The sequence below is a fragment of the Athene cunicularia genome (assembly GCF_003259725.1).
Source record: "Athene cunicularia isolate RWA chromosome 5 unlocalized genomic scaffold, athCun1 chr5_part1, whole genome shotgun sequence".
In the NCBI taxonomy this organism is placed as follows: Eukaryota; Metazoa; Chordata; class Aves; order Strigiformes; family Strigidae; genus Athene; species Athene cunicularia.
The window spans coordinates 46,783,851-46,789,621 of NW_020799101.1; the positions used below are offsets into that span (position 1 = coordinate 46,783,851).

The 5,771-nt window shown below is 40.7% G+C and overlaps 1 long non-coding RNA gene across 1 annotated transcript in view; it reads left to right on the forward strand.

Moving 5' to 3' along the window:
• LOC113480793 overlaps window positions 1–2,976 on the forward strand; it is a 3,652-nt gene extending 676 nt beyond the window's left edge. The window contains exons 2-3 of the long non-coding RNA XR_003398531.1: window positions 2,191–2,316; window positions 2,561–2,976. This is a non-coding gene — a long non-coding RNA (uncharacterized LOC113480793). The remainder of the gene's footprint in view (window positions 1–2,190; window positions 2,317–2,560) is intronic.
• The last annotated feature ends 2,795 nt before the right edge of the window (window positions 2,977–5,771 follow it).

Below are 5,771 nucleotides of genomic sequence, written 5' to 3' on the forward strand. Positions count from 1 at the left end.
CGCATTAAAGGAATTCTAGAATTACCTATGCCTGTCACTAAGAGGCAAATTCGGCAGGCATTAGGGCTATTTGGGTATTGTAGGCAATGGATAGAGAACTACAGCTTTAAAGTTAAATTTTTATATGAACAACTGTCTAAAGACAAAATACCCAAGTGGACCCCTCAGGATCAAGAGCAGTTTGCCAGTCTCAAAAGGGAGCTAAGTCAAGCACCGGTTTTAAGCCTCCCAGATTTAAAGCGGCCATTCCATTTATTCGTTAACATACGTGAAGGAATGGCATTCGGAGTATTAACTCAGGAATGGGCCGGACAAAAGAAACCAGTGGCATACTTATCAAAGCTGTTGGATCCTGTGAGCAGGGGTTGGCCAAGTTGTTTACAAATCATTATTGCTGCTGCCTTATTACTTGAAGAAATGAATCATATTACCTTTAATGGAGAAGTTGTCCTATATACGCTTCATAATATAAGGGGGGTGCTTCAACAAAAAGCGGAAAAATGGCTTACAGATAGCCGACTACTAAAGTATGAGGGAATAGTCATACAATCTCCAAAACTGTCCCTAAGGACTGTTGGAGCGGTTAACCCTGCAGAATTTCTATACCCAGGGGAAAGTACTGAGTTAGTACATGACTGTCTTCAAACGATTGATCAACAAACACGAATTCGACCAGATCTAGAAGAAGAGGAACTACAACATGGAGAAATATTTTTCATAGATGGGTCATCTCGAATAGTGGAAGGTAAACGATTGTCCGGATATGCCATTGTTAAGTTGGAAAAAGGAGAATTTAAGACAATAGAATCGGGCCCCCTGAGTGCCAACTGGTCGGTTCAAGCCTGTGAGCTGTATGCATTGTGGAAAGCATTAGTGTCACTGAAGGGAAAGGATGGAACTATATATACAGACTCACGCTATGCGTTCGGAGTGGTACATACCTTTGGAAAAATATGGGAGGAAAGAGGATTTGTTAACTCACAGGGAAAAGAACTGATACACCCGGAATTAATTCGAGTTCTGGGGGCATTGAAAATGCCGAATAAAATAGCAGTTGTACATATAAAGGGACACCAGCGAGGTACAAGTTATCAAGTTAGGGGAAATAATGCAGCTGATACAGAAGCAAAATGAGTGGCAGGCAATTATAGTACGATTTTGACTATGCAACAAGTACCTGTTAGTAAAAATTTGAGGTTTGAGTCTGCAGAAAAGGAAAAACTAGAACAAATGTGAGCTAAGGAACAGGATGGTAAGTACATATTGCCAGATGGGAGAGAAGTCTTGCCGAAGGGCATAGCACTCAAAATATTTTCAAAAATACACTGGGGAACCCAGGTGTTAGTTGATCATTTCAATCAACAGTTTGCCTGTATAGGCGTATATAACATAGCAAAGACAGTCACGGCAACCTGCGAGACCTGTCAAAAGGTTAATCGAAACAATATGAGACAAAAACCTCTGGAGGACGTTCCCCAGCATACAGACCCTTCTCACACATACAAGTGGATTTTACTGAACTACCCAGGGTAGGGCGTTACAAATATTTATTAGTAATGGTGGATCATTTAACACATTATGTTGAGGCTTTTCCTACCTCCAAGGCAACTGCTAACCAAGTTACTAAGGTATTACTTGAACACATTATACCTCGATATGGAGTACCTGATGTAATCGATTCAGACAGAGGAACACTCTTTGTGTCAAAAATTGTTAGAGATCTAACAGAAAGCTTGGGTATTGAGTGGGAATACCATACGCCATGGCACCCACAAAGTTCGGGAAAAGTTGAAAGGATGAATAGAGAAATCAAAACTATTTTGACTAAATTAATGATAGAAACCAAATTATCATGGATTAAGTGCCTACCCATGGCACTGTTAATTCTCAGAACCAGACCTCGAGCAGATGTAGGAATATCAGCGTTTGAAATGGTGTATGGAATGTCCTATAGAATTGAAAGTCCACAAACAAATGTTTTAATTCAAGATCGTGTAATTAATGAATATGTTTCACAATTAGCAGAACATCGTAACAAGCCTTGGGAACATGGACTGATTGTGCAACGACCCCCGTTGGACTTAAAAATTCACAATTTTAAACCTGGGGACTGGATATTGGTTAAAATGTGGAAAGAAGAAACCCTAAAACCCAATTGGGAGGGACCTTATCTTGTTTTGCTTACAACAGAAACAGCTGTCCGGACTGCTGAGCTTGGATGGACTCATGCCAGTCGCATTAAAGGCCCAGTGACGAGACCCCACTGAAAAGTAATCAGTACTCCAGGTGACACCAAGATAACCCTGAAAAGATAACGTAATGATAGAGACTTTATTTGATTATTTTGCCGCATTACCTTTTGGTATATGCTATAATTATTTCTTTTTTTACCTATTATATATGGAAGCGTACAAAGTGTGTTGAAGGAAATTGCTAAACTTATGCAACCACACAATATTGAATATAGAAGATATGCTGATGTAAATAATTTAAGCACTCTAGATATACGAATTAGGTGCAATAATTTGAACTGCAATTGTTACCCATTTGCTTGTTTCAGGTGTAAGGTATGCCAGGATAAATGGTGGACACACTGTGAATGTGGATACCCTCCGATAGGAGTTCGCACACAGTGTTGGAAAATCCAAAGAACTCTCACTGAGTGGAAACTAAAACAATTAGAGTCTAAACAAGAAATTATTCAAGAATCCCATGAGTGGTGGGAAATTTTTGCCAAAGGAATAAACCCTCAATATTGTTACCATTCCAACGAACCAGTCCCCTTTGTAGCTGAAATCTTGGCTATAAAGTGCAGAAGGGAAGTACTAACTGTGTCTTGCTTTGTCCCATTAGTTAAAGCTGCAAAGTGGGAAGCCTATATAAACAGGCAGAAAGCCCGAAACAGCTGTTCTCCTGAAGAATTCCCTTGCTGCCGAGAAGATGGTACACCCCGTGGCTCGAAGCAACCGAGTTGATGGAGGAACAAACTGTGGAGAAAAGAACCAGAACAATGGGACACAAAAGCAGCAATGGCCGAACGTCCCCAGGACTGGAAAAAATATACTTAAATTGGCAAAATTGACAGACACCCTTTTTTCTCGTATACCGTTAGTTTTGTTATTGATAATAACCCAAGCAAATGGAAACCCTCATGAACCTATGGCCTGGAAATTATATAATTTACCAGAGTCAAGATTAATTCAAACTCAGATTGGTCCAGGGAAGTGGAATTTCTCCTTGCATCTATATTCCCTGATATCTATAGAACAGGACTCCCCTGTTTTTACCCCAGATCTAGCAAAGCTTCAGGCCCAATGCAAGGCATTTTATATATGTCCAGCAAGTAACCATGGCAGAAGTTATTGTAATTATCCAGGTCATTTTTACTGTGGCTATTGGGGTTGTGAAACTATTGCTTCGGATTGGAAAACGCGAGGAGATAAATATATAGATGTAGCTTGGGGACCCCCGGGCTGCACTCCCCCAAAGCATGATTTTGATGGACACCCTACAAGACCCTGTGGCAGCGTGTCCTGTATCAGAATTGAAATCATTATAAAAGAACCCCAAGATGACACATGGTTAGTTGGCCATATCTGGGGAATTAGATATTGGGAATCAGGAGCGGATATGGGAAGTTACTTTAGAATAGTTAAAGAAAAGCTTCCTCATGATCCTTTGTCAATAGGACCAAATCTGGTCCTGAATCCACCCACTTCCTTTGAAGAAAAGGTTGCCCCGTAATTGTCGTAACCCCTTCTCCAGACTCCCTTTCGAAAACAACTAATGACACTGTGACTGAATTCGCCTTATCCAGGGATCTAGAGTTGTCAGAATCCAAAGACCCCTTATGGAATCTAATGCAAGCCTCTTATCGTGCCCTTAATGAAAGCAAACCAAATTTAACTGAGGAATGCTGGTTATGTTATAATGTTAGACCACCATATTTTGAGGCAATTGGAAAACCAGGTAGGATTCAATGGTCTAATGGTTCAAACCCACGAGAATGTCCATGGGATGACCAGAGGAATCATACGCAAGGAATTACTATTCAATTAGTAACAGGTCAAGGAAGATGTATAGGTACAGTGCCCGAAAAGTATCAGCCTTTGTGCAACCAGTCACTAACACCAATATAGAGAAACACAAAAATCAAAATGACAAATGGGCTATCCCGACACCAGGAGCTAAATGGGTTTGTTCAGACATCGGAGTAACGCCTTGCCTATCCCTAAACGTGTTTAATCAATCTCAGTTTTGCTTACAGGTGATTATTGTTCCTCGTCTAATCTATCACACCTCTGAGGAGGTGCTACGCCACTTTGAAGGAGACCTGAATATACAAAAAAGAGAGCCAATTACAGTGGTAACCCTAGCTACACTGCTGATAGCGGGCGGAGTTGGAGCAGGTACAGGCATAGCCTCCCTAGTAAAAGGTCAGGAATTACAAAGTTTGCAGATGGCTGTAGATGAGGATTTAGCAAAAATAGAACAATCTATCCAAAATTTAGCCACTTCATTAAAGTCTTTATCAGAAGTAGTGCTGCAAAATAGACGAGGATTAGATCTATTGTTCTTAAAGGAAGAGGGTTATGTGTAGCTCTCAATGAAGAATGTTGTTCTTTTGCTGACCATACGGGAGTAGTCCAGGACACCATGTCTGAACTCCAGAAAAGGTTAGGTCAACGTAAAAAGGATCGTGAAGCGGGAAGGTCATGGTATGAAAACTGGTTTAATGTTTCACCTTGGCTAACCACTTTGTTGTCTGCTTTAGCAGGACCGCTTATTATGTTGATTCTGGGACTTATATTTGGGCCTTGTATATTGCGCTATATTTTACATTTTATTAAAGAACGGTTTGACATAGCTAAATTGCTTATTTTAACTACAAGGTCTGGGGCAAAATATGAGTGTATCTATTAATGAGGATGAAGATTGTTGTGAATGCATTATGCCATGTGAAAACTATGCCTATTGTAATTGTGAGGTATTACCTTGTGAGTGTTATGATAAATGTTGGGATTGTGGAAAAAGGTTTGCTTGCAGTGCCGAGAATGAAAGTAGCGTCTAATAAACAATAATAGAATAAAAAGAAAAAGGGGGGATTGTGAGAAACTATGGACTAGGGTATTGTTTATTAAGATTTATGTTAAGCTCAATGTAAAGGTTAGGCAACAAAAGATATGGAATCGCTTATGCAAACAGCTACCAGACACCGCTTGTGTAAGATAAGATAACTGCAATCGCTTACACAAACTAAACCAGATACCGCTTGTGCAAGATAACCACCAGATGTCCAGGAACCAACAGAAACAGGACAAACAACCCCATATAAGGACATATGAGTGAGGGGTCAACTATGGGACAAAGGAGGAAGACTTCTTACTTCGGCCTCAACGACCACCAAGAGGCAGAAAACGACCCCCTAACAACAACTGAAGCATGCGCAGAGTACCGCCACTACTTCATGAACACGGAAGTAAAGATGTATAAAAAGGGACTGTTTGAACTGCTCAGCACGGCAGTTGGCGGAGCGCAGACTCCCCTGCTGTCCAGTGCTGTCTTTGCTCATATTCTACTTGCTATAATTAATAAAATTTTAATTGGATTATGATCCATTGTGGTCTCAATTTATAACAAGCATTGTCTTGTAGCCATCCTGGAGTGAGAGAACTCAGAGGCCACTTTTGGACAGCAGGACTGGGCTTAGGGATGGATCCACAGCTGGGTTGAGGTGCTCCATGCAACAGGTCTCAGGATTGGTGCTGCAA